Raw genomic sequence first — 25,974 nt, 5'->3', positions numbered from 1 at the left:
TAGAAAAACCTTGCCATGCACATTATGGACTTTTACCTGTAGCTGTTGCTTGACAGCACGTGGTCGAACCATACTTTGGCCGGACAAATCAAAATGATCCGAGAATAGATAAAACATTTATGATGTGAGGAATTCAAGTGGCTTTGTTTGAGAAAACGTTGTGAAAAATTACCATTACCCTCCTCTTGTCTGCTCTCATTTGTGAAACTGCCGCTGTGCTTGTTTTGTGCTATTTGAGTAATCCATTTGAATATTGTAAATGCTAAAGTGTACGATCGCCTACACAAACAGCATATTTATTCTGAAAGTTACTGAAAGAAGTATCCTGCCTGATTTCTATTTTTTGTCCTTCTTCATTCAGTTTTTCCCTCCCAAAGGAAATGAGTCAGAGGACTCCTAATTTTTCATTCTGTCTGTCTCTTTTCCTCGTTAGTGTTCTTGCACAGACCTCTTGATTTTCTTCAGCTCGCCTCTTGAGCATCTCTATGATTAGGGGAAGGTCTCCTTTTGTTTGATTCTTTCCTGAATTCTTGTATTACACAGGCCATAAATACAGATTTCTGCATCTTGTCCTCAACTCCTGCTTGTGCAAGACCCTCAAAGGAGGAATTCATCTCGGTTCAGCTTCCATTCCTTACACTTCTCAAGGGTAGAAATTAATGCAGAAATTAGAAGAGGTGAAGGAGATCTCTCTGCCTGTTCCACTTCATCCTGGAAGAAGCGGTTTAGCCAGTGACTTCAATGGTGGGTTTGCTTGAGTATGAGCATCAGTCCAGCTTCAGTATCTAAGTTCAGAAAACAGTAGGAAGTGTACTGGCTCTTCCTGCACTGGTGTTTTGTACAGCTTCGATTTGTGAACCTCTGGTAGCAGCTGAAGGGTTGGGTTTCTTTTGAGAGTTCTTGGAAAAAATATAGCTCTCTCTAATATTAAGAACGTTTTGTCAGTTAAGTATTTGAACAAACATGGAGTTTTCCTGCTTGATTAGTTACAGCTTTCTGGATTGAACACTTTTTCTAAGGAGATTTCCTTTACAGAGTAGGTCCTAACCTGATGGAGGTTGCTGGATGCAGCCTCAGGATCATTATTGAACAGCAGTAAACAGAAAATAATGACAGTACTGAAACTGCTGGTGTTCCTTTTATTTTTTGCCTTCTGTTTGGTTTCAGGTTCTCTGTGTAACCCTGCCCAGCAAGTGTAACATCCTAAGTGTGTTGGTTTTGACTTCCTGTAAGCATATCACAATAGTAAAACTCCATGGGGTTTTTTTTGTTTGCTTCTTGAAAGATCATTTATCAGCCAGGAGATAAAAAAAATACAGCACTCAACCTTCTTCAGGTGAAGTTTGCTTTTTGGGTGAATAAATACTCACTGACAGTCCCTGTCTTCTGAAGCTCTGATGCAAATGTTAAAAGCCTCCAGAACAATATAAGTTGTGGCCCTTTACAAATATAGTTTCCAGGGCAACTGAAGGGCCTGCTGTTTCCTAAACACTGTGCTCTCAAGCAGAAGCATTTGTCTGTCTGCTGGAAGATTATTTTACATGTAAGCATGTTTTTATTTACAATCATATTCCCTGTATGAAAAAATACCTCTGTCCTCATTCAGGTCTGGACTACTTGAAAGTAAAGCAGGGAAATGTATTGTACACCTGCCCTTTAAATGGGGTTTGGGTTGCGAATTTGACCAGGGTGATATCAGAAAGCTGGCAGATTTCCTCATGTGCTGCAGCAGTGTCCTTCATCTACAGCCCAGCCAGGGGCTGATGTGCAGCCCCTCTCAATACAGTGTGCTTTGCCACTCCTGTCTGTTGGAAGATCACTGTCAAATCTCAGGTGAGGCTTTTATTGCCATTCAGTTGTAGGAAGAGTGATTGATTTATTTATTTTTTTTTTGGTTGATGGAATGTAGGCTGTGGATGTGAGGAATAGATTCTTTACACTGAGGGTGGTAAAACACTGGCACAGGTTGCCCAGAGAGGTGGTGGATGCGTCATCCCCGGAGACATCCAAGGCCAGGCTGGATGTGGTTCTGGGCAACCTGATGTAGTTGAAGATGTCCCTGCTCATTGCAGGGGGTTTGAACTGGAGGAGCTTTGAAGGTGCCTTCCAGCCTAAACCATTCTATGATTCTGTTAGGGTTGTATCACTACTGCATGTGATCAGTGTTACAAGCTCGGGTTTTGTTATGTCCTATTTAAGTATTAATGCAGAACCAACAGGCAGTATGCAAACCCTCCCCGCATACGGTGTAATCAATGTAGTATGCGAACAGCTCATTAATTGACTTGGCTGGACTTCAATGACTTGTCAATAGATTAAAAGTCAAGTCCAAAACAAAGATGCAAAAAATCATTTCGGTGTCTTTCTAGGTGTGCTTCTGGCAATGTACTTTCAATGTTTGCAGTGTCAATAGTCTTGATGAGATGTAGAGAGCATGGTTAATACTGTGGTAACACTCTTCAGTATTCTGGTGCAACTAAAGAGGTGTTTTAGGTGCAGTAATTTGGAAAATGAAGCAGAACTTGGCCTCATCTATATTTGCATAACTTTTCCTGATTTTTGCACCAAATGCATTCATGCATATCCAAGTACTGCACAGTACAATGACCTAGATTAGAAGCTTGTTTTAATTATGTATACTCATTAGTACATTCTAAAGACTTACTCCATTTTCTTACTAATTTTAAGTGAGATGAGAACCTGTGCTTATTTAAGACTGTCTCCCATAAAGTTAGTCCATGCTGGTTTAGAGACCAGGGTATTTTCTGGTTTTTATATTCGTCCATCCCTTTCTTTCTTTCTTTTGTTCCTTCTGTTTATTTCTTTGTTTTTCCTCTTCATGCTTTTTATTCTTTTTCTTTCATTCCTTTGTTTTTTTTCTCTTTCTTGCTTGCTCGCTTTCTTTCATTCCCTCATTCCTTCTTTCTTTCACTCCCTCTTAGATTCCTCTTTCCATATGCACCTCTTTTATTCTCTCTTCCTCAGGTGATAGAAAACAAACACTAGTTATTTTCTGCATTTATTTCCTTCCTTAAGGTACAGATGTTGGCTTCACTGTTCATGCAGACTGCTCAGATGATGATTAACACAAGCCTAGCACACTGGAAAATCTGTAGTACAGGAGTAGAGCCTGTGACCTTCTGTAGGAACATGTTCGATGTCTGATTTCACTGGGGCTTTGACTAGAAAAGCCTAAGGAAAAGTAGAGCACAGATTTCAAGTTCTGCTTTAGTCTTTCATGGATTAAAGCATTTTAACTTCTGAGGCTTGAAACAAATTCTTAGGCTTGTTGCACAGAGAAGCAGTGACCTACTCAGGTCTCATCATGAAACCGGTCAGTAAATGTAAAGACGTTTAAGCATAAATCTGTAAAGGTATCTGTGAAAGCTAAATAACCCTTTAGAAGTACTTGAAGCCATGGTGGTGACTATATTATATATTAAATGCTACGTTATCCTCACAAGTATTGATGAATCTCAGAGCCTCAAGGTTGATTTTGGAGACAATGAGGCACCTAAATATGTGTATGGGTTGGCACCCAATCCAGACAATGACTGACTGCTTTCAGCTGCCTCATGGTAATGTCTTTACCACCAGGCCTTTTCTAGCAGGTGCTTTGAAAGCCATGGATGCTGATGGAAGCTGTGGCTCACATAGAAGCAAGCACTAAGAATGGGCAGGAAATACCTGTTTTTCACTAGTAGAGCTTAGTTTGATGAATGTTCACTCTGGAATCACTTGCCATTTGTCAGGCTCCAAGAGGGACATGTACAGGCTGTGAAGTACAAATGAATGCAAATAGAAACAGTTCAGTGCATCCCTATTGCCTTGGGCAGTTACTGGGCACAGCAAACCGAAGGTTTTAAATGCCTTTCTTCTGCAGAGGGGGACCTGATTCTCTGTGTTCTGTAACAAAAAACCTTGGGCTTTCAGGTTGGGCCTGAGGTGGATACTCCTGGAACACTTGTGCTGTAGAAGCTGCTACAACCTTGCTCCAGCTGTACTCCCTGAACACCTTTCAGGATTGTGTACTGTTGAATTCAGTTTGGGCCAAAGCATCCGAAAGGTACCTAGTCATGCAGCTCTGCACAATAAGAGTTCAGTCTCTAACTCTAGCCATTAGCTCTTGAAACTGGATACAGCAGTGCAAAAATATCAGCTTCTTGTTTTGTGTAGGAAGTTTGTGGCAGCTTCCCAGGATGTGATTCACAGATCCTCACAGATGCGGTACCCATGAGCATCTCCATGAGCACAACAGGCTGGTAACTCCCTAAGTGTACATGTGGACATTGGCTGTGCACTGCACAACTAGTCAGTTTGTGATTGGCCTTTGTTAATTATTAGACTGCAGTAAGACACTGTGTTTCAAAGGTCAAGATAGGAACCACTGGTACCAAAAGACAATCAAAAGTGCATACTAAAAAGGTACCACTGTAATAGTGCAACTGTTTGTCCAGGCACTGGCAGTAAAACATACTGGTAGGTGCTGCATTAATTGTGAGAGCTTATCCAAACAGGAGAGAGATTTATTTATACATTCCCCAATTATGAATTAAACTTTTACTCCCTGATCCAGAGTGTACCGTATCTCCGGTATATAAACTGAAAATCTACCCCCTGATGTTTTTTGCTTTGCTAGTTCTGTGTTTGATTATAGCTGTTTAACAAATCACCCCAGAATACGTTCACTGTCATTGAATTTGTACTCTGAAAATACTTTAAAAGAGGCATTTTAAGACTTTTCTTGTGGCCATATGCTCATAACAGGAGCAATATAGCTTGCTATGATGAGATCATACAGAGGAGAAAGGAAGATACGATCAGATGGAATCACGCAGATAAGTGCTATCTGTGTTACCAGGAGGGATTGTAGCTGGGCTATCATGTGGTTGCAGCTGCACAGCTTAGGTTTTTGTTCTTAATCACACAGATGAGCACAAGCAATACTGCAGCATGGCTGGGGATTTCCGGAGCATTAGCAATCACTGAAGACAAAGTGTATGAGAAGCACATGCTAAGTTTTCACGCTAAGAAGACTGAAGTATCTGTGGGAACTGGAGGTCTGGCTGAGTTACTTTGGTATGAGGTTTTCCCATTAGAAAAAGAACAAGAAATATTCTTAGAACTTGCTTTGGCTCTACTTAAAAGCACCATTATGGCCTGTATATTCCTGAAAGGAGAAGGTTTCTTAAGCTATGATACAGCAAAGACAAGATGGCATGTAGGTTATCTTAAAATAGAGGCTGTTCCTTAGTTTCCTCCTACTCGACTGTCAGAGTATATAGCACTACCCCTTGCATTAGTAACCCCTGTGCAAATGAATGCCGTGCAGAGAAATAAAAGGTGAATGGGGAGGGACAGGCAGAGCTTTATCAGACAGGCAAATCAACCCCCACAAACCTTCCAGTCTCCTTTCTCCAACATCCCTTTAGCACTTTTGCCCAGAAAACTAAATTTAATCAGAAAAGTCCCTCAGCAAAGATGTGCATTGGGGTTTTGTTGAGCTGGATGGTGTGCTAGTGCCAATCAAAAAGATGGTCCCTGCCTGTTCCCAAATAAGTATCATTATACTTGACAGTAAATATTAAGGCACTGAATCAGGGTAACAAATTGTCATAGTAATCATGCCACTAATTCATCCATGTTTCCTTAAGGTACATGTATGTACATTTAGAAAGAAGGTTATTTCAGGGAAGGTAAAAAACTGTCCCCATCTGTTGAAAAGCTTCCTGTGTCTTCTGGAAAGAATTCTTTCTGCCTTTATTGCCAGTCTCTGTGACAGTGTGTCCCTTACCTCCCTCTGAAGGTGTGCTTTTGGGAATGAGTGCTCCAGCAGAACACCCCTAATCCTGTTGAAAGGTTTTCTGTGTGTGTATGTCTCCAGCACTGATCTGTTCCAGGGCAAGTTTCTCCTTGTGGTTTGAGGAATGGTCACAGCTGCATGTCATAAACAGAGATTTACACAGCTGAAAGTGAGGGTGAATACAATATAAAAGGATTGTAGCAGAGAGAGGGAAAGCTGAGCTTGAACTGCAAGTGGTGTAAGGGAAGCATCTAAGCAAGCTGAATTAGAGGACTGCAGTCTTCTGCTGCTTTTCTGCTTGGGATAAAGTGAGACTCACCTCAGGTATATGCTCTGTGTACAACAGCCGAGGGAGATCTTTGCTCATCTCTTACTCTGTGCTTTCTGCATATGTGTTCGGGTATCTAGACTCCACGTCACAGTTACCTTCATGGAGATCATGGTCAAGAGTATGGTATGTTTAATTATCAAAGACACTCATTTTACGGCCTATTATCCACTTAGAATTTTGTTTGCTTCACTGTGCCTGTTGCCTGGGGCATGTTCAGGGATGCTCTCGGTAGAGCTTTTTTCCTAGAGATTTTACTGATGTTCATACTGCTGGTAGCAGGTTTTGGAAACTACTTCCCACTTGCTTATTTTTTTCTCTTTCTCTTTCTCTACATCACAGTGGGCTGACCTCTCAGTAAAGGGAGGCCCTTGAATTATGTCAGGCTGTGGGAAACCATGCACCGAGATCTACAAGTGTAACAAAAATTAGCTGCACTTATAGTTCTGCATATCTTAGAGTTAAAAAACAACTGTCACAGTGGTAATTTTGCCTGTAATCATCACACAGTTACCATGCACTGTCTATTCAGTCCAGTAATTAAAATGAACTGGCATTCCCCTTGCACGGCGGCCACACTGGTCCTGCTACCAGCAGGATCCTCAGACCCATGGTGCCAGGCTGCTCACTGCAGTTGTTGCAGCCCCTCAGGTGGAGGTCAGTGGTGGGGCAGATGCCGTCTGCACCCTGCAGTGGCCCAGCTTCAGGGACTGCCAAACCAGCTCATGCTTTTGACATGCTGGGAGTATCACTTTTTTTGCACTGTGGATTCTGTTCCGTTCAAATTCACAACAGCCAACACCTAAGCACAACAAACTCAAACTGGAGAGTCCACCACAGATGATGCTGCAGTGCTGCTCTGTTCACCTTGGCTAGAGGTCCTCTGGTTTCCAGTGTTAGAAGCAAAGGTAGAATCACAGTTCCTTTGAGTGGGTAGTTGTAAATCACTTGGTAATGGGTATATCTGAGTAAGTGTTTAAAGTGGAATGGCCTGAAAATTGTAAATTCACATTAATTCTGGTGTTTATTTGGCAAATGCTGCCCTTATTCCACCTATTTTTATTAGTGCTTAATAAAGAAGCATGCTGATGAAAACATTAAATCCCTGTTATAAACATTTAAATCCTGTTATAATTAATACCATCTGCATTTTCGAAGTAGGAGCTTTGCATGTGTGTTTTAAGGAAGGCCAGAGTCACTTGCAAGAGTGGAGGAACATGATATACAAACACATGGTTACATGTGTCCATATTGCTGGGTGGGTTGGCTAAGAGCTTAACTAGGAAAACAAATAAAGCATGGCAAGGGATATTTTGCATGGAATTATGTCAGTGTTAGCATCTTTTGCCACTTGCAAAGCCCTGAAACATTGGCTACATGGAGTGAAAATGGGCAGTATGGCAGGGCAGCATGAAAATTTGGGCTTAGTTGTAATTAGATGTAATCAAGGGCTTCTGCAGTGGTGGTTTCTATTTTATACAGCTTTGTTTTATGGTAACATTTGGGAAGACTTTTTCAGTCATTCTAAATCAGCATTAGGGCTGTATATGTGTGGATATATATAATATATATCTAACATACAGATGCTGCATATCTATGTATATACACATATCATTTTGCAGTGCATTATTTTGGAAATAAGTTTAAATCTAAACTCCTTTAAGTAGGTTAAGATATTCCAACTGATCAGTGGAATACAGTCACTGACCTACTTTAAAAGGATCATTAATGGAACATATCTGGCAGCCTCATTTGCATTTTAGATAACTCAGAATTATTAATTATCATGTTATACCCAGGCAAAGTTCTAATTTCCACAGAGAAGTATCTAGGCCTTTACAGCTTGAAAGCAGATAGCCAAAACCAACTATGTAAGAGGAGAACTGTACAGGATGAAAGGGATTTGCTGTTCCTACTGTGCTATTTTGAATCTCTTGACAGGGTTACCAGGCTAGCCTAATTCCTTTCTCACTGATCTAGTTCTTGTTTTGGTCTTGGCTCTTTGCCATGTAGTGTCTCACAGTGGAGTTTTGGGATTCTTTCATGTATATGGCCATAAAATACCTCCACAGTGAAAACGTCAGGTTTGCTCTACAGAACACTGAAACCAAACATGTTTCTCAGAGGTAGCGTCTCACATCGCCTGTTGCAGCGCTTTGTGCAGTGACACACAGGCAGGGATGCGCATAACTGCCTGCTGTGCATCAGCCACTTCTCACACCACCACATCAGCCACACCATCTTGCACCACCACACCATCCCTTTCCCATATCCCATTGCTCTGTGAATGGCTTCTCTTTTAGGCGATAGGAACAGAAAAGACCTTGCATTTTTTCCACAGATTCTTCCGAGAGAGAGCATGGCATGCTGCTATTTCCAGCAATTGCTTGTGAGAGCATGGCAAGCACTCTGCATGGCTCTGTTGGGGTCAGTCTGTGCTACTGGTGGTTTGGTTCAGTTCATTTCTCACTTAGCAGACAGGTTGAGCACAAGCTATGCAACAAGAGAAAACCAAATGGGGTGACCTAACACTTGGGCTGCTAGATGCGTTCAGTTGGTTTTGTCATTGCTGCTGTGATGCCTGTGTCCTTCTTGGAAGGCGGCTGCAGAAACTGGGAGCCAAATGCATAATCATGTTTTGGATAAAGACAAAAGTACAAAGTTCTTGCATGTGTTCCTGGTCATATTTCATCATAAGCCACATCAACTACCTTGAAGTGCACATGACAAAGTAATAGCTTGTGCAGTAGGTTTCAATGCCACAGCTTGTGGGCTAGACATGAGCTCTCCTTAATGGTTCCAAGCCAGGCTGTGTCTCACGGCACATCTGAATTCCTCACCAGGTTTGCCAAAGTGCCATTGCACCATAAGATTTCCAGAGCGGACTGCTGTTTGCCAAAGCGACCCAGAGGTGTGGGAAAAGGTGGTGTTTGGGTTTGATTTGGGGGTATTTTTTATTAAATGGAGTTGTGCAGCAGCTGGATTAAACATTGCTGAATTGGAAGTGTAAGACATATCTATGCAAGAGACATTTGATATTTGTACTCCTCTCCTGGGGTACTTATTTAAATAAACCAGTGTTATAAAAATCCTGCATGATATTCATAACCTTCAGCAACTGCTGAAAACATTGATCCTGAGCTTTGATCTTTTGTGAAGAACTGTTCCATCTGGGAACTGTGGGTTTGGCTGTTTCACTCCTTAACTCTTCATGTGATCTCTGTGGTGGGTGAGCATCTGTTCACTCGCTATTGCAGTTAGCTGGTTCATCCTTCGGTCTTCTGTTTGCTTCCGATAGCCCTAGGAAAGCTACAGTTGACCTGTCTTGTTTCTTAGCTGGCTGCTACCAATACCCTTTCCATCATCTATATTGGGTGGTTGATTTGTGGTTCTTGGGTTTGGTTATTTGAGTGGGTTTGTCAAATGACCACTAGCTAACTGGCTGTTTTGCTCTGGTCCCTCTGTCTTTAGACGCTATAAGTAGGCAGGCTGTCTACTGCTTGTCTGCCTGTTTATGCTTACAGCATGGGCCTGAACACGTCTTTATTTGCAGCTGTCTCTTTTGCTTCTTTACTTGCAGCTTCATGACTTGATGGTAGTCTCAGTAGCTTTCAAATACTTGTGTCTGTAACTTGTGCACCTTTAATTTCACTGCACCTGTAAACATCATAAAATAATATATATATTATTATACTATATATATACTATACTATAAAAATATTATAGTATGGCCCTCCTTTAGCAGAATGTATGCACTTTAGAATAATGGTATGAAATATTTAGAGTCTTTATTTCAAGCTTCTAGTGTCTTTATTTCTGCTTTTGGCCCAACCATATTCCCCCATAATCCACAAATAAAATGTCCTCTGCTTTCAGCTGGGGATAAAAAACCCATAAAAATGAAACAAAGCAAAACCCCAAAAGACTGAAAAGCTAATGTCTTCTTTCTCAGCTTTCTTCCCTGAAGCATCTACCTTTTTTAAAGGAACTACTACTTAATCTTTCTCCCTTGTACTCTAATTCTGTACAATTTCCCAAAGATTTGTGCTGTAGCCCTTGGCACCTTCAGACTGCACCTCTTCTTTCTCTTTGTAGTGAACTATTTTGCTGCATGTTTGGGACCTTTCAGGAGAACCTTTAGGACCTTTTAGGGCATGGCTGTAGTGCAGTGAATGCCAAACGTTTCCAGTCCACATACAACATAGTGGCAGTAGGCAATTGTACATAGTCCATAGTTGGTCTCTGTTTGGAGGCTGGAGGTATTTACCTGCAAATACGTCTTTCTGTATGGGCAGGATGGATGAGAGCTGTGTGGTCGGGGGACCAGATGTCTAAGAAATTACTGTCAGGACCAAAATGCAAGTTTATTATTGATGTGAGACAGCCTGGCCTATTCTCCTAAAGCAGATGTTCTTGGCAGAGCTGAGGCATAGCAGAGAGTATTGGTTCCATCTTACTGTTTTGTACCTGTCCTGTTAAATAACCTTGAGGTTTGAAGTCCTTTTCTAGGTTTGTCTGCCACTGTAACTGACTTAAATGCATTATGCATCTTCCAAGTCAGCACCTTCATAATTGTTACTGGTTCCCTATGGAAATAACCAAGGCCAACATTTTATGACATAGTACAATACCTGTGGCATCTTGCTTATTAACTTTGCTCAGCTGGAACACATTTCCATGCAGTGGTGCATCTAATTTGCTTACTGTTGTAAAACACGAGATCTCTCGTGGGGCTCAACACTGAAAAATAGGATTATTTGTAAAGAGTGGGGTTTTTCTGGCCAGTTAAACATGTGCCTGCTGGCACAGGGCAGCAGCAAGAGTCAGCAGAAGGGAAAGCAGCATCAGGGCAGTCTCTGCTTCAGCTGGCTCAAGCTGCCTTGGTGCCCCTGTACCCACTCCCCACTCGATGCCTATGTAGCAGCGCTAATGAGGACATAGCGCAGAGTTTACAGAACCTGTTCAAGCACTGACACCAGAAGCAATATGGCCACATTGCACCCAGAAGGATAAGCTCTCTTGAGAGAGCTTCATATATCAGGCAGAGACTCTGTGCTGTTGTGGAGAAGCAGTTTACAGAGCTCAGCTGGTGTTGTATTTGCAGCACTGTACCATGCTCAGGGGATGTGCAAGCACTGGTCAACCTTAGGACATTTGCCTTTGAAGGGTGTTAAGTGACAGGCTTTCTGTTTGGACTGTGCAAAGTCTAACTCCCTGAAGAAACTGCCCCATTAGATTATGCAATGTCTTTTGCCAGGAAGTTGCATTGCCAGATCAAATTATTATTCCACTTACACAGTGGTGTTCCCTACCAGTAACTCAAAGGACTGCAGTGGTCAACTCTAACATACTGAGCTGTTGCTGCGTAATGGTGTATTACTGGAGACAGTAAGAGATAGTTTTTGTTAGCTGTGCACTTACAGAGATTAAATGTTGGGTTTTTACATCTTTTGGTCTGTTCGAAAGCACGGTGAGACAGTCTTGGAGGAATTATTTTGCCTAGTGCATGGCTTGCAAAGGCGTACCTCGAGGTGAAACACAGTAGCTGCTTAACAGCTGGTGGATTCCTATAATCAGCTGAACCTGCAAGGGTAATTTAGGCAGGCAAAAATGTAATTACTTGGTGTATATCCTACGCTGAACTAATTATGCAGTGCTTTACACTGGGAAAATGTCTCACTCAATGTCCCTATCAGCACGGGTCTCAAAGGGTAGAATTGTATAAAACGTATAGAATCTAAATACAAACTTGTATTAACATGTATAAAGTTATTCCTAGGTCTTTCTAAAACTTTAATCTCAGTACTTGCCTCTGTTCACATATTTTGTTAATTCTGGCTAGAAAAATAGATCCTTTAGTTACTCTGTATGAAAATATGCCTATTTTGAAGAAATGGGAGGGTTTTTTCAACATGCCAAAGCAAGGCAAAGTAGCAAATACAACAGTACACAACACAGGATTTAAAATACATTTCAATATATTAGATTATAGCGTGGAAGCCTAAGATGTTTAAGCAGAAAGCATGCTATCATTCTGACTTTCAGGTATACACGCATGTGAACCAGATTGCACGGTGACTACTGGCAGAATTTAGTCTGCTGATTATAGAGTATGTATGTGGGGTTTAAGACATAGCCAAAATAATGACACTGGGGCACCATTAGTTAAGGAGCAGGGTAACATCTCTCAAGGTGTCAGAACTTTGAATGAATGTCATGGGTTTTGTCTTTGCTAGGGCTTTAACTGGCATTTGGACTCACTGAAAAGTACTGCTAGAAGTTGCTGAGGACCTCTACTGAGACCTGATCCCAGGATGAAGAGAACAGCATTAGTTTTCTTAGGATTGGGTCTTGTGTTGGTTCAGATTCATTTCCAAATGAAAACAACTACTGAGATTCTGTGTTCACAGATACACCTTTCCTCTGGAAGCACTCTGTTCACTGTTCCCTATGTTGTTTTTTTTCTACAGGTTGTTGGATCTCATATTTTCTTGCCATTTTGCCCAGCATAAACTCAGTAGTTCAGCACTGTCATCCAGGGTTTTGTAGGAATAGCAGACTGTAGCCTGGTCCTGGTAATCTCATTCTCCTCATTTGGGGATTTCTTTTAGAACCTGTTTTATCGTTAATTCCATCCAAGAGGGATTCTCTGATATGGTCGTTATGAAATACAATAGTTCCTCCTTCTGAAATCATACACTACTGTAGTTTTTCTGCTTGTTTTGGTTTGAAGAGAGGGTTTCTTTATTCACACACACACACACACACACCCCACAAGGGTATCTCTAAGTACTTTGTGCTTACTTGTACTTTGATAGTTACATTTTGAACCAGCTATTAGGAAAGAGGTCTGAAAATGTTCAGGAGTGCTTCTCCTGCTAGTCCCCATTTAGCTCCTTCAGGAAGCAGTTATGTATGGGGTTGAAAAGTTCGCCTTAGTTTCATGGTCTGGTGTAATATTTAGTGAGTCTGCATGGGAATGACGGATTATGGGAGCCTCCCTTCAATCTGTATTCTGCAGCAACATTCTGAGAGCTCCCAAGTGAACCATACTCCCTCTTTCAACCCTTGTCAGGCTGTGATAGCATCACCCTAGTAATATGCTTCTCCTACATACAGTACCACATTTTAATCCATGGAGGTTCTGTTACAGCTCAGTACAGGTGATCTTATCACCCGGCTGGGCTGCATCCTTCCTTTAATGCATAGCACCACGTCTGTGACTGTGACTCTTGTTTTTTTTTTTCTCCCCATGGAAATAGTGTCCCACTTATTATTTTCTTTCTAGTATCCTTCTAATATGATAACTGGCATCCAGCATTCAGTGTTAATTGATCCTGGTTCCTCCTTCTGTTGGCATAGAACATACTTATTTAGCCTGACTACCTACTTTCTACACCCTGTTTAGATGGGACTTGACTGTCCCAAGCTGCTCATTGATTCTCCTTGCAACTGTCCTTAATCTAAGCAATCTTTTGTTACTTTACCTGCAAAGGATGTGTACTCTCGAGCTGTGGGATCTTCCAACTTGTGGAAACTTGCCAGTTCTTAGGTTTGTGTTGACCCCTTTTTTCTTCTATGAAGTTCATCCTCCTTGCAAAATCTCATCCTGTTCCAAAAGGACCCGTTCATACCTCCAGTTTTTAAGGGTCTTCACTGAACTTCTGCTGTCACCTCAACTTTCAAATACCCCATGACAGAGTGTTTGATGTTCTTTTGAGGTGACTTCATTGAGGGAATTAGGATCGGATCTCTGGTATTTAGCTCTGAAGGCAGGAGAACTATCCTTAATGAATCTGTTCGTGTAAATTAGTATTTCTTTCATGAACAACTGACATGGATACTGTGTCAGAGCATATGGGGGAATCACTCAAGAGATACCCAGTGCATCGGGACCTGGCTAAGAAACTTTTTGAGATGTTTGACATAAAATATTTTATTATTATCTTCATACCAGAAATGGACCTAAAAAGAGTGTAATAATGATAAGAGTAAAGCAAACTCTTCACTAGTGTAATATAGTATGTTTAATTCTTTACGGAGCCATAAAAACAAATATAATCAGTGTTATGATTTTGGTGCAAGAACTTATCTTTCACTTATATCTTTATTTTTAATTACAGAAAAGGGGGAGGGAATAGGATAAAAACAGAGAAGTTGTTGTGTTTTGTGAAACTGTATTTTCTTACTTACATTTCTGGTCTAAAAACATTCTAAATATCTGCAGTTATTCTGAAGCTTTCTTTCAATACCACGTCTTTTATGAAATCCCCTCATAGAGACTTGTAGTTTCCAGGATAGTTCCTGACATCATCCACTACTGATTTAGGAAGTACTTGTTTCAGAAGGCTACTATTATCAGGAGACATTATAAAATATTAACATGGTTGACAAGCTACTGAATGAATAGGTGATTAGTGTTTTAACCTTTATGTAGGTAGTAAGGCTTTGCCATGGAGTAATAAGCAACTGCCAGACTTGTGTGTACTGTAGCTTGCTCATATACATATAGTAAAATCAATAGTGCTCTATTTGTTTTTTATTGTGAGCCCCTTTTATACACATTTACACTTAAGATGATTCAGCATGTATCTCTGTGGTGTAAATGTCATCTCTTCCTTATTTCAGTGTGGTCTTTATAAGTCATCTGAGACTTACAGGGTGGTGCATCATTTCAAAAAGTCTCTATTTTTGACTGTATTGAGGGGAAAAAGTAATATCCTGAATCTCTTGTCTGTTTTCTGGTCATGCATCTTGTGCCTTTAAGACCAGAGTCTCCACTGGAAAGTGTGCTAACTGGTGTTGGTCCACTGGACCAAGCTAGAGCTGATCCAAAGTTATCTGTCCCAGATGCACATTGTGTGGGACATCCTGAGCACCACCGCTTTCCAGCCTCAAGTCCTCAGCTGTTGGATATTTTAATTCCTGTTCTAAATGCAGACAAATAAACCTCTTGATTTTAACTTGTCTTTGGGTGAGACGAAGAACACACAGAGCCCACACTGGAAGAAAGCTAAAGAATCATCAGCACTGAAGAGAACATGTCCTGTTCCATACTTGTAAATCCTTGGTTTCTTTGTGCAGAAAAGAGTGCAGTCAGCAAACCCTTAAGAGGGAATTTGTGTCCAGTTAAGGAAGATGTACTATGACATAATGTGACATACTACAGCAGTTGCAACTGGTTTGTTACCAGTGAACAGCATGCTTTGGGGCTTAACATTGTCGTCCCTGTCTCATTTGTTTTGAAGCACAATAAGAAATTACTGATGTATTGTTTTCCTCTGTAACTTAGAATTCTCAATAACTCTGATAAATCCTACACTTATCTTTTCCAGGGCATAAAATTCTGCTGTTCGTAGTCTCTGTAATCTGTACATGGAATTAGTGCCAGTTCTCTTAAGATTGTGCGCTCTTAACTTGATGGACAGTTTGAAGCTAACGAGAACTGACAAGACATTCAAAGCAGAAAATAGACCCCACAGACAGTCTGTAGGAAAGAGGACTTTCATGTGCAATTCTAGCCCCCTTATTCTTCCACTCTTCTGCTCAGAGTAGGCGTGTTTCAGTTCCACTTCTTATCATTCTCTTCCTTTTTTCTTTATTTTCCCTTCACTCCCATGTATTCATCTTCTTCCAAAAGCATACTTGATTTATGTCCTCTTCTCTCTTACACTCCTCCAGGGTTGTGATTTAATACTTTTATTTCGGCAGTTCAACTCAGTGTTTTTAAATGCTCAGAATTCACAATAGTGTGATTTTTATTTTCCACTTTTTTTTTCTTTCAAATAATGTTACATTAAAACAGAATCAGAAAAAATGCAACAAAATCATACAATACAACAAGTTACTAGTTGTGTGCTCTCATGGTAAGTCTTTAAAAGCATTCTGTTGCTCACAAAATGGGCTCGTGAACTGGTGTATGAAGGCAGGCTGAGAAAGTTGGGGCTCTTCAGCTTGGAGAAGAGAAGGCTGCGTGAAGACCTCAGAGAAGCTGTGGCTACCTCATACCTGGCAGTGTTCAAGGCCAGGATGGACAGAGCCTTGGGCGACATGGTTTAGTGTGTGGCATCCCTGCCCATGGCAGGGGGATGGAACTGGATGATCTTAGGATCCTTTCCAACCCAACCCAGTCTGTGGTTCTGTATTGTTCTTGCCATTAGCAAGAACATTATCCTAATCCAGCACTGAGTATGAATCGGTTTGGAACACTACCCAGATTCCCAACAGTGGAATCATGGCTTCATTTTTTAGAACACTCGAACTAATTTTTAGTCATACAGTGTACAGATTCTAACAATAAGCTTGATTTTATTTTTTTTTTATAGGATCATTAACTGGAAATGAGCAGGGTTTGGTCATTTGAAACTGGATCTTTATAATTTCGTTGTCTTGGTCATTGACAATTACATTCAGTTATTAAATAAAATCATTAAACAGAGGTATATCCTCTTGCTTTCCTAGTGAGTGTCTCAAGTGCAGATGTGATGGGAAATACTTATGTTAAATCTCCCATCAGTTTCTTGTTTGCTCAGTGACTGGTTTCTCATTGCAAAAGTAGTTTTCAAAGCTGACCAAAAAATGGCGTGCTTTCTCTCTCTCCTGCTTAAATTGCTCCTTTGCAGCTTTGGCTGTATTAAAGCTGTCGAGTGCCAACACTGTCAGAAGGTACCATAGCTTAAATGACCCTGCCGAGTGAAAATCTTATTATCTGCAGAGACAGCTCTTGCAAGTTGTAAAGCACAATAGGAGGAAAGTGAATGGGCTCCATGTAATAGAACGTAGTTTCCTCAGGGCAAACACTTTCATCTTTTCAGGACGTTTGACCCGAAGTGACATTGTTCACCAACTGCTTCAAATATCTGCATTGAGAGGGGAGTTAAAATGAAAGGGATACAAGAGGGCATTTGTTCGGGTCTAGCAGGCATCCTTCTGGTGGAAAGGGAAACCAGCCGAGATCAGTCCTGATGCTGGCATGTTTTCACTTAGCAGTATACAGCCAGCCAGAGCAACAGCATAAGCAATTCTTGCTCTCTTTACCTCTGTCTGCTTTCATTCAGTTGGAAAAGTACCAGGTGTTTTGGCAGTGAGAGAGAACCAAGACTTCACAGTTCAGGCATTCCGCTTATGTTGCAGGTGGCTTGTTGACTTCTGTGTGCTTCTTGATGGTTTGGGGTTAGTGGCATAAAATAAATATGAGGTACTGTGCTTTATATGAAAATGTGTACCTGACACTGCTTGGGACACCAAAATTTACTTGAATTTGCTATCTAAGACCTTAAGTAATGCATTTCAGCATGATTTCCTAACAATGAGTTCATTACAGTATAGTATTTGGACAAATGCTTGAACTTAACCTGTGTTTATCTTCTCATCTGTGATACGCCTGCGACTATACCTAACTGGCATACGCTGACTTGGGAACCTGGATGTATCCATGGCTGTCTCCCAGGCCTCAAGAAAGTCCCCTGAAGCTAAATTCACATAGAGGTTTTAAGGATGGGTGTTGCATATCCTAGGTTCTATGCACCCAACCTTCCAGGAGCAAAATTCAAGCCCTCTTTCTAAGTAGCCTGTGTATAGCACAGGAGAGCACCATTTCAGTAGCAAAGAGATGCAGCAGCATATATAATGAGCAGCATATATAATAAGCCCTGGGTATAATACTTCATCCCCAGCAGCACAGTCCCTAGGCTTAACAAGACTGAGCTGGAACCACTGGAGAACAGCACTGGGACTTGGAAGACCTGTGTTTTGTCACCAGGCAGCAGAATGAGCCCTCCACCCCAGCATTGTTTAATGGCAAAGCTCTGCAGAGGACTTTGAGTTTATACAGAAAACACTTTCACAACTAAACAAAGCTGACGAGTTCCTGAAGTGAAAAGCTGGAAGCGTGTTCCAGCTGCCAGAACATGCAGGAGCTCAGTGTGTGTCTATCAGTCTCCAGTAAGTCAGGTCCCATAAGAGGCATGTTGTGGAGTATGTTTTTATGGGTATAACCAAATCATGCCACAGGAGCATGAGTCAACAGTTTACTGCGTGCCACTTGGCACACAGTGGACTGCAAAAGGAGCATGTGAAGGAGGCTGTCCCACTCAGAGTAGGCAGCCTTCCTCCCGAGTTGTTACAGGAGCAACCTGAAAACACAGCATCCCTTGCAGAAACTGAAGCCATGGCCTTTGTTTGTGTCTCTGTAGTCTAAGTGCTGGCTGCTAGATAAGAAATGCTTCCTGTCTCCAGCAGCCAGGTGACAGGCTGGGGCTTCTCAGCCATGCACAGAACTCAAATGAAGAAAAACTGCGTTTAAGATCTGAAGGTTCAGTCACCTAGCAACTGTGGTCCCACCAAATGCTTCAAACTTGTGTTGTGTATCCCCACAAGTCTTTATTTTTATGTATTTAATTATTGCAGCTTAAAAAAAAGCATTAAGATGTTCAGATGGATTCTTGAGGGAGAATAAGTACTGGAAATGAACCACGTGTTGCATACAGGAAATTCAGGCAGATTTTGGACAACAGATTACTGCACTGGGCTCTAATTACACAGCATGGCATTCTACTAACTAATAGCAAAATGGAGAAAGCCATGGATTTTTGGTTGGTGTAGAACACTTTCAGGGGACGATCACCTGGACTCTGTCAAGCAAGTAAATAACATGCACAAATAAATAAGAATACTGGCCATAATTTCTATAGAAATTGTTTTAAATGGCTTTGGCAACATATTCCAAGTGTTTTGTGATAGATAGCAGCTATTCCTAAAGCTTAGGAACAATTGAAATGTCCCCAAACAATAACAACAGAGAAGAAATGAGGTCTTATTTGTTCTATGATGACTTACAATACACCATAAGAGAATGCAACAACTGAATCAGGAGAGAAATGTAAACAACATTTGCCTCTTTCTTCTCAGCACGGAGCAGTCTGTGGGATGTGACATGTAAACCAGTTTGCAAGAATATTTTGCCTGGGTAGCTCATTGTGTGAGCTTTCCACAGATGGAAGTGGCTGAGACCATATTACCTTTAAGGTAATATGTTCTGCTGTGAAACCTGTTACATGCTCTGGAGTACAGTGCCAGAATATAACAGCAGCAGAACACTGAGATATCGTATCACTTAGATCTTCTCTGAGAGGCTTTCAGAGCCTCTCATGTAGTGACAAACTGGAGATGAACCAGTTCTCTTGTGTGCCTAAACTTCACTGATTAGTGTAGATGGCTAGGAAGTTACTTTTGTTTCACATATAATATTTTTGGGATGTTCTTTTCTGTCTGCAGTAGCACCAGCACTTCTGTGGGCTTTAGAGAGCCGTTGCCTTGTGGAAAAGTAACCTCCAATTGCCTATCTGTAAGATCTGGTTTGATATATGGAAAGGTTGCTGATACTAACCTCAGCTGGGCTTAATAACAAATACAGAGCCAAGAGAAAGAAAGAATATTGTTCACGTGCTGTCAAAACCAACTCAAATGTGTATCAGTACACACACACGATGTGTAAAACTGGGCTTCAGGTGGAGATAAATGAGGCCGTTTTCTTATTGCTGTTTTGGGGTTTCTGAAGTACACCAGCCCAGTTCTATACTTGGGGAGTCTCAAACGTTAATGTTGTGCCAACCATTTCTAGTAGAATACTGCTGTGTGTTTAGGACTTTTTCTTTCCCTCCCAGAAAATTTACAGCTTTTATGAAGTCATTCATTACTTGGAATGGTTTGAGGCAGTTGAGAAGTTATCCTTGAAGGTGTTTCAGCCTGTATGCTGCTTGCAGGATTTTCCATCCAGTCCTTTATTTCTCAGTTCTACAATTACATATATCAGTGCTCTGTTGTGTTTTACCTTAAGTCCCCTGTCTGATATCTGTCCTATTCCCTAAAAATCAGCTGCTTTTTTTCTTTTAAGAATGAAAACTCTTGTGCATAGAAGTGCTGCTTTCCCTTTTCCTGATTAATGAAAAATCCAGAAGCCTTGGTACATCCAAATAAAGATTTAATGTGTTGCTAATGCGAAAGGTGAAACTGATAGAGTTGGGCCTTCCTTTCAGAAACCCGCTAAGAAAGGCACAACAGCTCAGAAACTCAAAAATGGGAGCCTGAAATTAATGCCATTGATTCTTGTCACACCTAAGCGAATAGTGACAGGTAGGCAAAACTGGTATCTTGTGTAATCACAGATATCTTTATCAGAACATTTTTAAGCTGCAGAGCTACATGAGGTTTAGGATTCAGAAATGTAGGATTCTGTCAGCTCTAGTTCTGATTTTCTATCCTAATTATCTGCTACTTAATCTCAGAGGTAAGTGCTTCCTGCCACCAGATAAACAGCCAACAGTGTATGGTGTGGGAGGGAAGCGCACTAACTGTTCTCCCAGTGCGTGTTTCCAAGACAGAGGGACATGTGGTTTGGAGACAGATGCAACAAATGAACTTGTTAACACTGGGGAGCTCACTGGCTGTTGATGACTCTACTTTTCTTGGGACCTGTTTCAGAAAGGTTTATGGTACATGTTTTACACAGTAGTTATAAATTGTGTCTTGTACTTTGATCAAACAGGGATGCAAATAAAGGGAGAGATGCAGAGTGGGTGTCTGTGGTTGCACATTGTACTCATACACTTCAGCAAACCTGGCTGTGGTTAATACACATAGCATCCTAGGTATCCTGAAAGTCTCTCTTCCCTTGTATGGTTATAGACACCCCAGCACTACTATCTTTTCCTCAACTAGTGACACCTAGTCTCATTCAACACATTATCCTGATATACCGAGTCACTAGTCCCCTCATAGAGTACACTGTAGATTCAGAAGCACTGCGAATGAAGGCAGGAACCACCACAGAGAATGCCACAGTAGAGCAAAATCTTCTTAGTAGGTTGCATAAACCAGTTAGGACAAAACTAATGAAACCCAAGAGTGGGACATTTATGGAAACTGGGAATATGTTTACTTAATCTGGAGAAAATTTGTTTGGCTGCCATCTGTGGTAGGAAACACAGTCAGGAACTAAAGAGAAGTTCTCTGCTCCTGTGCTACACCACTTCAGCAAAGGGAGGGAGGAGACGAGTAATTAAGTGTTCTCAAAAGGCTGCAAAGTGAGTGAAGTGAATCACTAAACTTCAGCCCATGTCAGGATCAAGAAGCACGTGTGCATTCTCTTGGATGCAGTCTTGTGCTGTAAGGAAGCCTCTGCTCTAATGTTACATTTTCCGTAACAGGGAAAGGAGAAACTATTTCTGTTTAAACTTGTGAAAGGCCTTGTTTATGATATCAACGCTTTTCGTACACAGCACAGTCTTGTCTTGCTCTTTAAGAGTTTTAATGGTGGAAGCACTGACTCATTTTCGTAAGCTGTTCATGGCTCTTTCCTCTGAGGTATGCCTCACAATTAGACATTCATATTTTACAATAATGCATTTCATTGCAGTATCTCAAAGCATTTTGACAGGATGAGTAAATGTTACATTGTCTGCGCAACAGGAACAGCAGTAGTAGCTCAGAAATTACTTGCAGTAAAATACAATTATCAGAGAACACTGGGAGCAGAATTCAGCCCACCATACTTCTCGTCATACCAGGTATCTGAATGACATGCGAAAACTGTATTGGTCTCTTTTCCTCAAATTGCTACCTTCACCAGGAGATGATGGCCATATTTCCTACATAGAATCATAGAATCATTAGGGTTGGAAAGGACCTTAAGATCATCTATTTCCAATCCCCCTGCCGTGGGCAGGGACACCTTATCCTAAATCATATCACCCAAGGCCTCGTCCAACCTGGTCTTGATTCTGCTCTACTGCATGCGATAACATGAGAACTCATGCTGCTGAGAATAAATCCATTCTTGATATTGGCCACTAAATTAGAATCCTGGGAGCGTTAACTCTCAAAATCCCTTCTCAATCCCATTCACGCCACAGGCCCAGCTTTTAGACAGCACAGTGAAGTTCTGGGGAGTCTCCTAAGTTTTGCTCTCTGGTAATTTCTGTTTCTCATTTAGTCTACTTCAGTGTCCATCCACATGATGCCACCTTGTAAGTAAGTCTTTGAGTAATGCAGAGGTGATTCGCACCTTTGTGAAACAGCCCCATTTTTCTATGAGATTATTTTGTGAGAAAGAAAATTACTCCACAGTGAAACTCAGTCTCTGGCTTGAACCATCTACTGTGTATCTGTTTACCTGGTCGCAGAATTAGTCTGCTGAGTAAGCAGAGTCCTGTTAAAAGGCAAGTAAGAAGAATTTTTCACCATTTGTTTGGGAGAGAGAGCAAGTGCATGTGTGACTGCATCTTGCTTTGAAGGAAAAAGAAGCAGAGAATAAATCCTGTCTGGAACAGAGAGAGACGTTTCAAGAGACTCTTCAAAGAGTCTTTTAACTAATCCCAAGGGACACGCAAAAAGTGGGAGGTGATTCTAGGGGAGGAAATGAAAGGGAGCTGTTGAATTGAACTTCTCAAGCCCTGTGCATGCATGAGCATGTTACATGCTGTTACCTCCAGAATTACCTGCTCGCTCCTAGATGGGAATTGCTGTATTGCACGGTTTGTGTTCCCTGCCAAAAGTAACATGAGACTTAAGAAAGGCAATGGATAAAAAAAGCCAGGAGAGACAGGAATTTGGTTGAAATTGCTGGACCTGCCAGTCCTTCACCGACAAGGAAGCCCACAAGAGCTAGCTGTGTTGGAAGCCTGCCTTTGGTAATACCCTCCAGAGCAGAAGGAACCATGCTAGAGTTCATCCAGTTACTGACAGTCTATCCTACTGTTGACTAGAGCAGCTTAGAGGTCAGGATGTCGGTACTGATGTGCAGCAGAGATGTGGAATGCACAATACAAGGTTCAGTGACAACAATCAATTTTAAAGTAATTTAAAAAAAAGGCTTTCATGACCCTGATCCTCTTTTCTATTTTTATCCCGGCTGACCCATAATCTCATTTTGGAATGAGAGAATAACATTGTTTGAAAGAGGTTGCGGCATAAAAATGTCTTTGAGTCATTTTGCGTTGCATTGAGTAAATCGTTTCTTTGGCAGTTCTGGAAATAGAAGGTGATGGTGAAATCTGAAGAGTGCTCTTTATGCTATTGAGCGGTGGTATAGTAAATAATGTAGGAATGATTTAAAACTCAATTCGTTGGTATTTCAGTAGCTCTGGATGCCTCAGTACCTCTTGAAAGATCCTCAGTTTTAATAGCAAGTCTCTCAGTAATTCCTGGAGTTACAGCATGTAATGTGTGAGTTGCATGTGTATGTATGTATATAGAGATGAACATATTTACATATTAAAATGAAAGGGACCAGGAAATGGCATGCATTTGAGAAACCTAGGGAGACGGATGTATGCAGCTTGCAATTGAGGAAGAGATAGTAATTAAGCCGAAAATGGGTTGTGGAGGGAAGGAACTCTTACCTCAGGAGACAAAGTGCCCTACTTTCTTTTCTCACACTTTGAAATCTATGAATCTTTTACTGGCTTTATCACTTTTCGTGGTTCCCTGCAGGCCAGGGCTGACAACTAAGCCTCTGTTTTATCTTAAACTGTTCAAAGCATGTCAGAAAATGACTTTCCCTGCTGAGTCTGAAAGTGGCTGCATGATTGCAGGATCCCACCTACCGGTTGCCCCAGTCCAGGTGATCACCATTGCTTCAAATCTTAATGATAGACCCAGAACAGCTGGCACATTGCCACAATATAAGGTCTTCTATTGCTTGTAGTTGAGGACCAAAAACCAAGTTGAGTCCTTTATTTATGTCTTGGGCCACTCTGATATCAGCACATAAAGATGGTTTTGTTTTTGCACCCCGTGTTCCTAAGAGCTGTTTTGTTACACTCTCTCTGTCTTGACTGTTTATTCTTTGGGCTCTCTCTGCTGCCTTTGAATATGGCTTTTACAAATCCTTTCTATTTTTATTCTATTGCACTTCCAAGAATTAGCTTTAAAATACACCGTTGCTGTTACACTTCAGCATGATAAAATGCAGGGATAAGGTGAATGTGGTTGCATTTGTGCTTCTAAAAATAGTATTCTACTGGAATTTCTGCAGTAATTTCATTTTAGTGGTCTAATTTGTGCTGAAAATTGATATACCTCAAACAGATCTCTGTGATGAAGCAAAATGAAGCAGGATAGAAATTGCAGATTGTTTATGCTCAGCCTGTATCACGAAATAATACACTCATGTACTGCTTTTCACCTTAAAAGTTTTACCATCTGTATTACCATCTGTGAGAAATGACACATAAGTAACTGCTACATGAGATTCCTAGGTTGAAATTCATCTGACTGATGACACCTGAACCTGCATTTTGCAGTTCTCAGGGGGAAGCTGTAACACCATTCTTCACGAGTGTTAGCTCTTGTGAGATAACTGTTTCTTTTTGGGTATTGGAGGAGGAGGAGGAAAACACTGATGCTAGACAGAGCTGCCTTTATTGTGATAGGGTGTCTTCTGATTTTGTGCTGGTGAGAATGCTGTTGATCACCATCCCTGGAAATGCTCAAACACTGTGTAGATGAGGCCCTTAGGAACATGGGTTAGTGGTGGACTTGGCAGTGGTAGGGGAATGGTTGGACTTGATGGTGTTAAAGGTGTTTTCCATCCTGATTTATTCTATAGTACTCTTAGCTAATAACAACCAGGTATGAAGGTAAAAATTAGAGGACTTGTGAATCCATGAAGGTCTGGAGAATGCACCCAGAATGAATCTTTCTCTCTGTACTGAGATCACAGGTGGTGAGATGTATACTGCCATTAGTTAAACACCCCAGGAAATCCTTTCTTATTTTGGTAAATAGTCCCTCCAAAATCAGCAGGGAGTTTCTAGATGTCATTTTGGATCTTTGCTTACCACATTGCCTGAATTCAAGCCTTCAAGTGAGCATTCCCTACATGGACTGGCACAGCTGGTTTCACTGGAAACAAGGGCAGTGGTCTCCTCTTCAGCTTACACTAACAGAACACGCAATAGTAGAGATGTGCGGGCTTGAAATGTAACCCTTGTATTAAGAAATAAATGTCAATTATATGGTCTTTATGAACTCTTTTAAATGCATAGGAATTTGACGTGTATTTGTGCTACTTGCTGTAATGTCTTTCTTTGCTCTTACTATACCCAATTTTTTGCCAATTTATGTGCAAGATGCAAATGCTTCATCCCTGGTGGTGTTCAAGGCCAAGTTGGACAGAGCCTTGGGTAACATGGTTTAGTGTGAGGTGTTCCCTCCTCATGGCAGGGGGGTTGGAACTGGATGATCTCAAGGTCTTTTCCAACCATAACTATTCTATGATTCTATGTCTGAAACGATGGGATATATGAGTCACCTGAAACCTTATCATGATGCTGTGATCGTAACTAGAGTAACTACAGACAAAGAGACTGCGGAGATACTAGGTAAACAGGCCTTATTGCCTCCTTTCTAAACAAACACTGCATTGCATTGCAGAATTTACCATCTGAGGACATGTTTTGGACATCAGAGATGCAGTGAGAAACTTAGCTGGGATTGTCTTAGATAGGGAAACTGTGTGCAAACCACAGTTATTTAGGTTATTTAGGTTAGTTAACTTTACTGCCTATTGTAAAAACATTAAAAAATGACCAGAAGGGTCACTGGGCCGTATGTGTGTCCTTTATCTAAGCACTATTCATAGAAGTAATTCACTGTACCTGTTGATAGCATTGCAGTGGTGCTTGGTTTGTACCAATGGCCATCATTTGAAAGCACTTGGCACCTTCTAAGAGGTCTGCTGCAGGGTAACATCAGCAATATTTTAGATGATTTGTCCAAAATACAGTATGGTTGGTAATGGTATAGCTATGGGATGAGAAGCAGATTTTCGAGGTGCAAATTG

At 41.2% G+C, this 25,974-nt stretch overlaps 2 protein-coding genes across 3 annotated transcripts in view; both read left to right on the top strand.

The window, feature by feature from the left end:
* The window catches only part of CCDC201 (coiled-coil domain containing 201), a 385,512-nt gene that overhangs the window by 237,073 nt on the left and 122,465 nt on the right, over positions 1-25,974 (top strand). The window lies entirely within an intron of this gene.
* The window catches only part of ADCY1 (adenylate cyclase 1), a 141,767-nt gene that overhangs the window by 16,985 nt on the left and 98,808 nt on the right, over positions 1-25,974 (top strand). The gene's annotated exons all lie outside the window — the stretch shown is intronic.

This window comes from Pezoporus occidentalis, unplaced genomic scaffold (assembly GCF_034315485.1).
Source record: "Pezoporus occidentalis ecotype Australia unplaced genomic scaffold, CSIRO_AGI_Poc_V1 ctg28, whole genome shotgun sequence".
Classification (NCBI taxonomy): Eukaryota; Metazoa; Chordata; class Aves; order Psittaciformes; family Psittacidae; genus Pezoporus; species Pezoporus occidentalis.
Note: the sequence above shows the minus strand (reverse complement) of the source record. Positions and strands in the feature narration are given on the sequence as shown.